The 12,056-nt window shown below is 36.1% G+C and overlaps 2 protein-coding genes across 2 annotated transcripts in view; both read right to left on the reverse strand.

Annotated features, from left to right (window-relative positions):
* Positions 1-11,782, reverse strand: part of LOC141387067 (putative fatty acyl-CoA reductase CG5065) — a 41,790-nt gene extending 30,008 nt beyond the window's left edge. The window contains exon 1 of the mRNA XM_073956184.1: positions 11,322-11,782. The gene's annotated coding sequence lies outside the window, so the exon portion shown is untranslated. The remainder of the gene's footprint in view (positions 1-11,321) is intronic.
* LOC141404628 (fatty acyl-CoA reductase 1-like) overlaps positions 1-12,056 on the reverse strand; it is a 382,118-nt gene that overhangs the window by 231,117 nt on the left and 138,945 nt on the right. The gene's annotated exons all lie outside the window — the stretch shown is intronic.

The following is a 12,056-nucleotide window of genomic DNA, read 5'->3' on the forward strand; positions in this document are numbered from 1 at the left end:
ATCGAAATAATGGTTTTAGACCCCAAGTATGTTTGTACGATATCCGTTTCAGACAATTTTGAGTAGATCTAGCAATGTCCGTCCGTCTGTCTGTCTGTCTGTCCGTCTGTCTGTCTGTCTGGCTGGCTGGTGCGCACGATAACTCTCGAACGGATCAATCGATTCGGTTAAAATTTTGGGTATCGAAATATTTTGTCCAGATTCGATTTAAGTTCGAAGATGGGCCATATAGGTCCACTCCTTCAGGTATCTCCCCCACAAATGTTCAAAAATTGTCGCAAAACTTGTGCGCACGATAACTCTTGTAGGGAATAACCGATTTGGTCCATACTTTGCACATCGTGTACTTTCCACCAAACTTAGATGAGGTTCCAATATGGTCTCAATCGGTCCACTACTTCGGGTACCTCCCACACAAAATTTCGGAAAAGTTCAGTTTAGGACCTGGTCTCGAATCGCTTTGATTTTTGTTTACGCAAGTTGTATTCGCTGTCCTCTATACGACGCTGTAAGTTTCATTAGGGGCAAGTCCATACTTCCTGAGAAAATAGCCTGAAAGTTACAAAAAACCCTGTAACACCGTGTGTAGAGGTTGGAGCGCAAGATAACTCTCGAATGGATGAACCGATTCGCTCCAAATTTTGGCTTTCGTAATATTTTGTTCAAACTTAGTTTAAGTTCGAAGATGGGTTATATCGGTCCACTCCTTCCGGTATCTCCCCCACAAAAGTTCGAAAATGTTCGGAAAATTTGTGCGCCCGATAACTCTAGAAGGGGTAACCGATTTGGTCCATACTTTCCACATCCTGATATTCCTACCCGACTTAGATAAGGTCCTAATATGGAGTAAATCGGTACACTCCTTCGGGTATCTCCAACACAAAATTTGGGAAAGTTCGGTTTAGGACAACCTCTCGAATCGCTTTATTTTTTGTTGTAGCAAATTTTATTCACTGCCCCATATACGACGGTACAAGTTTCATTAGGGGCAAGTCCATACTTCGTGAGAAAATAGCCTGAAAGGTGCAAAAACCCCTATGACACCGTGTGTAGTGGTTGGAGGGCAAGATAACTCTCGAACGGATCTGCCGATTGGGTCTAAACTTTGGCCTTCGTAATAGTTTGTTCAAACTAAGTGAAAGTTCGAAGATAAGACATATTGGTCCACTGCTGCAGGTACCTCCCCCACATAGGTTCGAAAATGTTCGGAAAAATTGTGCTCACGATTACTCTTGAAAGGAGTGGCCGATTTGGTCCATAATTTACACATCCTAATATATCTACCAGATATAGATCAAGTTAAAATATGGACTATATTTGTCCACTCCTTCGGGTACCTCCCACACAAGATTTCGGATAATTTCACTTTAAGACCTGCTCTCGAATCGCTTTGATTTTTGTTGAAGCAACTTGTATTCGCTGCCTCAATTACGCCGGTAAGAGTTTTGTCAGGAGAAAGTCCATACTTCTTGAGCAAACAGTCCGAAAGTCGTAAAAGACCTCTATGGAGCCATATGTAGTGGCTGGAGAAAACGATAACTCTCGAACTGAACAACTGATTTGGTCCAAAATAAAAAAGATCTACTTCCAAAATGGAGTATGTCGATCCATTTCTTCAGGTACTTCCTCCGCATTTTTAGTTCATACGCCCAAAAGGGCCACAATATCTGAAACCTCCTTTATACATAATTATTGGGGAAAAGGATTTTGATTGATGAACGTTTGAACTCTCACAGGCTGAGGGTATATCTCTGTCGGCAAAGCCGACTGATACTTTTTCACTTGTTTTACAACATTCGGGCTGTTTTATCAAGAAGTATGGACTTGGCACTGAAAAAACTTTAACCGTTATAATTGAGACAGAGATTGCAAGTTGCTTCAACAGAAATCAAAGTTAGTCAAGAGCAGGTCTTAAAGTGAACTTATCGGAAATTGTGTGTGGGAGGTACCCGAAGGAGTAGACAAATGTAGTCCATATTCGAACATGATCCATTCTTGGTAGATATATTAGGATGTGTAAGGTATGGACTAAATCGGTCACTCCCTTCAAGAGTTATCGTGAGCACAATTTTTCCGAACATTTTTGAACTTTTGTGGGGGACGTACCTGAAGGAGTGAACCGATATGGCTTATCTTCGAACTTACACTATGTTTGGACAAAATATTATGAAGGCCAAATTTTGGTTCGAATCGGCATATCCGTCCGAGAGTTATCTTGCGCTCCAACCACTACACACGGTGTCATAAGGTTTTTTTTAACCTTTCAGGCTATTTTCTCAGGAAGTAGGGTTTTGCCCCTGATGAAACTTGTACCGCCGTATTGGGGGCCGTGAATACAAGATGCTACAACAAAAATCAAAACGATTCGAGAGTAGGTTCTAAACTGAACTTTTCCGAAATTTTGTGTGGGAGGTACCCGAAGGGGTGGACCGATAGAGTCCATATTGGAACCTCATCTAATTCTGGTAGAAATTTCACGATGTGCAAAGTATGGACCAAATCGGTTACTTCCTTTAAGACTTATCGTGCGCACAAATTTTCCGAACATTTCCGAGCTTTTGTGGGGGAGGTACCGGAAGGAGTGGACCGATATAACCCATATTCGAACTTAAACTAAGTTTGGACAAAATATTACGAAAGCCAAATTTTGGACCAAATTGGTTCATCCGTTCGAGAGTTATCGTGCGCACCAGCCAGACAGACAGACGGACGGACGGACATTGCTAAATCGACTCCAAATTGTCTGAAACACATTTCGTCCAAGCATACTTGGGGTCTTAAACCATTATTTCGATGAGGCACATTTTGTCCGTATGAAAGTGTATATACCCTCGTTAGCATAAATGCTGAGGGTATAAAAATACTTCCCATTTACAACCCTGACAAGGTGTCTCCATCTCTTTTATCAATGAATACTGACTGACCTATTCTGTGTTTAGTTCAATGATATGGAAACTTCTTTTTATGGTAGAGACCATGCCTAACGACCACTTGTAGACACGTTTTACATGGCTGGAAAATACTCTTGAAATGTAATGCTGAGTAAGTGCCGAAAATGGACTACGGTGTCGGAGCCGCTGAAAATGTTTGATGTTGGCTTGCCTGAAAATCGAACCCAGAATCAAGCGTGTATGCTAACCATAGCACCACGGATACAAATGTTCGTATTATATCTTTACTAATTACAGTCGAATCTCGATTATCCGTAAACCTCCATTATACGGGAAAGGAAAACAAAAAATATTGTGTTCATTTTACACTGATTAACCGTGAAATTCTTTATAATCCAGGATTATAAGTCATTCGACAAAAGTTTTATAAACAACAATAGTGCACAAATGAATTATTTTAGGACAGTTTTAATCCTTTATTATTTATAAATATTCCCAAGAAGGCATATTTTTTGATTAAAAATATATGAGTGTGTTACTCCGTTACCCGGGCAAATCGATTATCAGTTTTGACTCCGGTACTGACCATAACGGATAATCGAGGCCGACTTTATTATAAATTCTCTAAATGATTGAAATTAAATTAACCCATACAAATTACATAAATAATTAAAATTTCATTCAAAATTGACTATTAATTTTCGAATAAAATGAAAAAAATATATATTTTGAAAAATTTGGTTGACTTTTCTTTTTTAAACAAAACATGGTTTACATAATACTAATTTCAATTAGAGCAAGATAATAAATTCAATTAGAGTAAGACAGATTAATTAAAAAAACAGTCGACCATTTATTAGACTGTGATGCATAACATTTATTATTTACTTCATAGATATTTATACGGTAGACAGATATAACGACAAAAAACCACATTTATTAAGCTTATTAATTGAGGTTAATGACGCTTAACTGATAACCTTCACCTTATGTGATACACATTAGGCGTGTTCGTTTACTAAATAATTTTTACAAATTTGTACAAGTCCAGTAACTGACTAAGGTATTTTGTAATCGACTAAGGTATTTTACATTGTACTGTAGAGTAAACGAACAACATCCAGTAACAATTTGTACACATTTTGAGTAAACGAACACACACATTATTGCTCTTAACAGAAAAGGCAAAGGCTAAATCCTAAAAAAATTATTTATTTGGGGCGAATACGTCATTTATTCTACTAATATTCAATGAAAATGATAACATAAATGACAAATAATTACTCAGCAAGTTCCAGCAACATGTCTCAGTGACATTTACTCCCTCAAGCAAGAAAAATTGCAGAAAGTTATGTAACAGCATTTTGTTAGAACTTTCAAAAAAGGCAGCTGTTTCCGAAAATTTATGAAATTTGTTTTTGTTTTTTTTTTTTATATTTTAAACCAAATGGGACAAAAACATAAATCTTAAAAGTGAATTTTACTTATTTAAAACAATAATCCTATTCACAACGCTTTAGAATCTAAAAAAATTAGAAATTCTGAAATTTTCTTGGTCAAAAATGTTAGTCCCGGTCCACACTAGAGCGATTTCATTGAAAAAATTTCATAAAATTAGGCGTTCTTAGACCGAGTTCCCCACTACATAAATTTCATAATTTTATTCTACTATGGAACTCGATCTAGAGACGCATAATTTCTTGCAATTTTTTCAATGACTCTCATGTTGTTTACATTGAACAGCTGATTTAAAGTCAGCTGGTCAAACATAAAAATTTTACGGAACAAATTTTCCCATAAAAAATTAGCAAGTTCCCAGTCACAGAAATGTCTCTTTCAACTCGCTCTCTTTTACTGGATAATTTTTGGGTTATCGTACAGGCCTAATATTGTTATTGAGCAAATGTCTTCATGGAGCGGAGCAGCAGGAAGTCAAACTTTTTTAAACAAAAATCGTTAACCCTTTTTTCGAGAATATAAATTTTTTTGTGAAATCGTCATTTTTGAGACTTTTTAAGCATTTTTTAATAAATAACTTTGTTTTCTAAAACGAATAGTTTTCATTCTTTTGATTGGGAAAATACTCTTACTACATTCCTAACAAATTCCAGTCCTTATATGAATGTAACATTAGGTTTGCCTTGGTTTTGCCTTGGCCAATTGTTGTTGGAAGTCGTCTGTTAACACAAAAGTCTAGCAAAACAGAGCGAATCGAGAGAGACATTGCTTCTAGCAAGCACTTGCGACTCTTTTTCTTCTTCCTGCAAACAATAAATCAGCTGTTTTTAATTATTCGGTGATTTAAGCAAGTCAATTGTTTTGTTTTTGGAAAACCAAGTTGCAAAATGGAAATTTTTTTGACGGCCATTTTTTTTTTATTTTTAATAGAATAGAACATTTTTGCTTGCTTTGGTTCCTTTAATGGCGAACAAATTATTCTGTTTTGGCAAATCAGCTGATTGCTTGCTGGTATTTGCAGAGAAGGTGTCTGTTTACTTTTTACATTTTTCATGCAAAAGAGAATAAAAACTCCTTACTCTCAGAGAAAGTTCTTGCTGGACAGTTTTTGCTGGGAAAGTAACCAGACGGACCTATTTATGATTAAATTTTTATCGCATATTTAAAATTTTCATCAAAAGTCGAAAATTAAAAAAAAAATCGATTTTTTGAATTCCTTGCGATATAGGCCAATTGCATAAACCAAATGAAGCTTTTGAAGCATGGAATGACAGATAACAGACAATACTATAACAAAATATAGAAAACCTCACAAAAATTTCCGAAAATATCCTAGTTTTACGTTAATTATTGCAACCATTTTTGTGGCGTTTAAACCGCTAAGTTTTTAAAGGCCAAAATCTGCGAATCTGCACATGTATCATATTTTGATGCGTTTTTATATAAAATTAACTAATATCTTACATATAAGGTGATTCGATTAGAAAACCTGACGCACAAAATGATTCTGTATAATAATTTCAATAGTTTAACCAGTAAGGAAAGGATAAAAGTCGGAACCGACTATATGATACCCTACAACACTGTAAATATGTAAAATATATATTGGGAGCTATATCGAAATCTGAACCGAATCCAAAATAATATGGCACTTTTATTTCTGGACCAAATTCCGTCGCACATTCCAAATTTGATCAAATTTGGAAAGATATAGGGTGTTTGGTTCATCAAATATTCAAATCGGCCGAAAATATATATGGGAGGTATATCCAAATCTAAACCGATTTCGATATAATTTGGGACATTTGTTTCTAGACCGAATTCAGTCACAAATTCCAAATTTGATCGAAATCGGACTTATATAGCGTCTATTGTGCAGAAAATACTTGAAATCGGCCGAAAATATATATGGGAGCTATATCCAAATCTTAACCGATTTCGGTATAATTTGGCACATTTATTTCTAGACCGAATTCAATGACACATTCCAAATTTCGTAGAAATAGGTCATATATAGCGTGTTTTGTGCAGCAAATACGTAAAATCGGCCGAAAATATATATGGGAGCTATATTCAAATCTGAAGCGATTTCAATATAATTTAGCACATTTATTTCTAGGCCGAATTCAATTACACATTCCAAATTTTATGGAAATCGGTCATATATATAACGTGTTTGGTGCAGCAAATACTTGAAATCGGCCGAAAATATATATGGGAGCTATATCCAAATTTTAACCGATTTCGATATAATTTGGCACATTTGTTTCTAGACCGAATTCAGTCACACATTCCAAATTTTAACGAAATCGGACTTATATAGCGTCTATTGTGCAGCAAATACTTGAAATCGGCCGAAAATATATATGGGAGCTATATCCAAATCTTAACCGATTTCGGTATAATTTGGCACATTTATTTCTAGACCGAATTCAGTCACACATTCCACATTTCATCGAAATTGGACATATATTTCGTGTTTGGTACAGCAAATACGGGAAATCGGCCGAAAATATATATGGGAGCTATATCATAATCTGAACCGATTTTCACCAAAAGCAATAGCGTTCATCCTATGGCTAAACAAATGATATGCCCCAATTTTCAGCTGAATCGGACTATAAATGCGACCTGTATGTTGCGAACAAAAATACATGGACAGACGGACTGACGAAAATTGATTCTATGTATATCCCCAAAAGGAACTATGGATCTATCTCGTTTCCTTATGCATGTTACATACAAATGCACAAATACATAATAGGGTATAAAAACTTTATTTTAGAGTGTTTTTCAGTAGCGTCGTGATAGATAAAAATGTGACAAGACGTTTTTTTATTCATTCTACAAGTTTCAGAAATAAAAATCTTAAATTGACCACGGAACTAAAACGGGGTACACACAATCAGTTTTGCTCAAATAATCGGGAGCTTGCCAGTGTGGCTATTCATTTTTGTCAGTCGTCAGGCAACCACAAAATATTTTGATGTTGCTGGACAGTCTGACAATTATCGATATTTCCGAAAAATCGGCAGTCAAAACTGGTCGTGTGTACCCCGCTTAAGTTGTTGCTATAATTTTAAGGGTATTTGTATAAACCTACAACAGGTGTTAGAATTTAGCCTAGTTTTAGGCACTATTTTCAAATTATCAGCAAACCTTCTAATTATGTCTTTTTTATTTATTGTTTCAAATAATTTGCATTTTGCTAATATTAAAATGTGGTTCGAAAAAAATATGTCATGCTTAGAGAAGATTTGCATTATTAAATCCGTATGTATGTATGAACTACTGGATATTTTGAATTATTTCATATGGGGGCATCCAGAGTGCACGGGCGAATAGTGCAAGCTAATGCTGCGGTATCCAATACTAGCAAAGACGACGAAGATACGACAGATCCAATCCCAGAAGACGGTATTGAATATCTACCGTCCGGCCAAGATGAGGTGATGATAGAAATACACCGGCTGAAGAATAATAAGGCAGCAGAAGAAGATGGCCGTTTAACGTTCAAGATGGTTGGAAGTTGAATATCTTATGTCCAGTCCACAAAAAATGAGATAAGACATTATGCTCAAACTACAGGGACATAAGTCTGCTCCCTATTGCAATAAGATAGTGTCTGGAATATTGTTTGAATGACTATGGCCATTGAAATAATAAATAAATGGGTCATACCAATGCAGCTTTAGATCAGAAAAATCTACCATTATTTACACTGCAGCAAATCCTGGAAAAGACCAATGAGATGTAGATCGACACTTATCAGAATTTTATCTATTATAAAGGCAATCATTAGCCTTAGGCAATAGGCCGGGGCGATTTGAAAACCTTAATGTCCCCTTCGCGTTTCTGATTCTTGGGATTGAACTGAGCAAAAAAGTCTACTGGACCATATGTCTACGATGAAAATCGAGCCTCCTGATTTTGACTTTAAGTTTTTTATCTACGTTTTTTTGACATCTTCGCATATAACTGGCAAACCATTGAGATTTTCGAGCCAACACAAAGACAAAAATTGTAGCCAAGACAGTAATTAAGAACTCTCTAATACATCGCAAAAGCATTGGAACGCTTTTTGAGGCAGTTTTGGTCTTGATAATGTGCAAACTTTTCGGAAAATTTCGATAAATGACATAATATTCAAGCGTTCTGATGCTTGGGATCCATGGAGAACGAAACTGCCTTTAGTTCCTTTTGGTCGCTTCGTATTATTCACCCCTTTAAACGGAAGAAGGGTAAAAAAATGCGTTGTGGAAAAAATAAGATATGCCCGTTTAAATTTGAAAATATAAGAAACCCTGATTTTCACTTCTTTTACTGTTATAAAAAAAGAACTAAAGACATTTTCGTTCTCCATGGATCCCAACACGACGGAATTTTGCATCAGAACGCTTGAATATTTTTCTGGTCAACTTTTGTAGCACAGTGTAATAATTTATCGACATTTTCCGAAAAGTTTCCACCTTCTCAAGACGAAAACTTCCTGAAAAAGCGCTCCAATGCTTTTGCGATGTATTAGAGAGTTCTTAATTACTGTCTTGGCTACAGTTTTTGTCTTTGTGTTGGCTCGGAAATCTCTATGGTTTGGCTGTTATATGCGAAGATGTCAAAAAAAAACGTAGATAAAAAACATAGACATATGGCCCAGTAGACTTTTTTGCTCAGTTCAATCCCAGGAATCAGAAACGCGAAGGGCCTGTTAAGGTTTTTTTCCTTCCACACAAATCGCCCCGGCCTATTAGACAATCCTATACGTTCAAAGGTATTACAAGCCATGTCTGAATTTGGTATCCCGCAAAGCTCATTAGATTTATTCAACATTCTGATAAAAAAAGGTTATAGGAGAATCTGATGTTAAAAAATGCCACAATGAGGTTCCTCCGGGTACCACCCACATAAAATGTCGGAAATGTTCAGTTTAGGACCTGCTCTCGAATCGCTTTGGTTTTTGTTGCAACAGCTTGTATTCACTGCCCCCCATACGAATGTACAAGTTTCATTAGGGGCAAGTCCATACTTCCTGAGAAAATAGCCTGAAGTATGCAAAAAACCCTATGACACCATGGATAGTGGTTGGAGCGCAAGAAAAATCTCGACCTGATCTGCCGATTCGGTCCAAAATTTGGCCTTCGTAATATTTTGTTCAAACTTAGTTTAAGTTCGAAGATAACCCATATCGGTTCACACCTTAAGGTACATCCTCTACAAAAGTTCAAAAATGTTCGAAAAAATTGTGTGAATGACAACTCTTGATGGGAGTGACTGATTTGGTACATAATTTACACATCGTAATATATCTACCAGGTATAGATCAATATTTTGTCCAAACTTAGTTTAAGTCGAAGATAAGCCATATCTGTCCAATCCTTCAGGTAACTCACACACAAAAGTTCAAAAATATTCGGAAAAATGTGCGCACGATGACTGATTTGTTACATAATTTATACATCGTAATATAGATCAGGTTCGAATATGGACTATATTTATCAACTCCTTTGGGTTCTTCCCACAAAAAATTTCGGATAAGTTCACTTCAAGAAATGCTCTTGAATCACTTTAATTTTTTGTTGAAGCCACTTCTACTCCTTGTCTCAAATATGACGGTAATTTTTTTTTTGCAGGGGCAAGTCCATACTTCTTGAGAAAACAGCCCGAAACTTATAAAAACGCTTGTGCCGCCATATGTAGTGGCTGGAGAGCACGATATCTTTCGAACTGATCAACCGATTTGGTCCAAAATTTGGCCCTCGTCACATTGTGTCCAAACTTCAGTTCTAAGATGGGCAATACCGGTACACAACTTCCAGTAATTCCTCTCAATATTTAAAAAATGAAACAGCCCGAAAGGTGTAAAAACCCTTGTGCCACCATATGTAGTGGCTGGAGAGCACGATATCTCTCGAACTGATCAACCGATTTGGTCCAAAATTTGGCCCTCGTCACATTGTGTCCAAACTTCAGTTCTAAGATGGGCAATACCGGTACACAACTTCCAGTACTTCCTCTCAATATTTAAAAAATGTCACTAAACAACCAATTTGGTCCAAACCTTGGATCTCCTAATATTTTGTCCAAATTTAGTTTAACTTCTAAAATGACCCATATCGGTCCTCTCCTTAGGGTACCTACCGCACAGAAGATCAACATTTGTGTCTACGTGCAGTTTAGGGGGGTCGTTGTGGTCCTGTTTAAAGCGATATTATGTTTTCCGTAGACAAGTCCAGGCTCCATGACATACTGGTCCAAAAGTTATAAGATGACCCACTGGGTCATGGGATATTGGGCGTGATATCTATCGAAAAGATATGACTCCCAAAATAAGTTCCACTTCCATTATGGACCAAGTCGGTCCATTCCTTTAAGTACCTCCTCCGCAATACACGCAATATCCTAATCCTAATAATCTTTTTGGCGGCAAACTCAAATGTCCAAAGACCCTAAATACATTCGAAGAAAGTTTAAATTCACATAGGGTGAGGGTATATCTCTGTGGGCAAAGCCGACTGATACTTTTTTACCTGTTTTATCTCACTTTTGCATTTTTTTTACACAACTCTTTCTATACAAAATACTGTTATTTTGCCTTTGGGGGATTTCCAAGATACCTGGTTTTAATAACAAGCCCTAAGGGTTATGTTAGTTGCTGGAAATACAGCTCAACATTTATCCTGTATAATTTGCTTTAGAATAAAAATGGACTAATAAAGTTTGTTTGTTTTCTGTTCATTTGTGCATTTGTCAAATATTATTTTATATTATTTTCCATGAAACAGAGGCTCCACTGTTTGTTGTTTATTTTAAAGATATTCCTCCAACACACTTTCGATCGAATAATAATATCAAAACAAGTTTTGTTTTAATTTTTTTAGCACTACTCTTTCTATTGTTGTTGTTGCTATTTCAATGCACTGTTGTAAATTATTTTCACGTGTTTTATAAATCAACAATATTTCATTAAACACATACTTTCTTTATAGGGTTTCTCGAACTTCAATTGTAATCGGAATATTGTTATTGTATCCTTTAATCACTTTTGGTAAATATCTTATTTTTTGCACCGAGTTAGTATTGTTTTTTTTTCGTTTTCTGTTCTGAACCGTACTCGAAGAGTGCCAGACACGAACTGCTTTATTAAAATTATTTAATTTTGGCTATATCTGCTCGGGGAGGTTTATTGAAAGCGAGAAAAAACAGTTGAAAACAGTTAACAGTTTCAACAAAACTCTCAATTCAAAAGCCAAATGCAGCACAAGTTGCTGCTGCTGTTGCTGCGGTTTCTGCGACAGACAATAACAAGCTTAGCTAGCTACCTACATATGCAGGTATTATATTTTGAGTGTATGGAAATGTTTGTACGTAGACATCTACGCCAAGCTTAAACAAAGTAATTGAATTGAGCCATACCCCCCTCTGTACTAACCGAGTTTAATGATATTTATTTAGTCTTAGATTTTTGCTTAGTATATTTCCGTATATGTGTTGATGTGTTTGCAACACGTATGTGTGTTGGTGTGTTAATAGTTTGTTGCAAAGACAAATTTAGCATTCATTTACTTAGATTCACTTACGAGTACTTACTCACGAGTCCAAGAGGTTACACTAAAGTTGAAATATTTTGCAATTCATTCAAAAGCGATGTAGAAAATAAACAAAACAACAAAACAATCGGCATTTCACTGCAAATTTAAACTAGACGATGAG

Source organism: Musca autumnalis, unplaced genomic scaffold (assembly GCF_047663935.1).
Source record: "Musca autumnalis isolate F117 unplaced genomic scaffold, ASM4766393v1 scaffold_5, whole genome shotgun sequence".
Classification (NCBI taxonomy): domain Eukaryota; kingdom Metazoa; phylum Arthropoda; class Insecta; order Diptera; family Muscidae; genus Musca; species Musca autumnalis.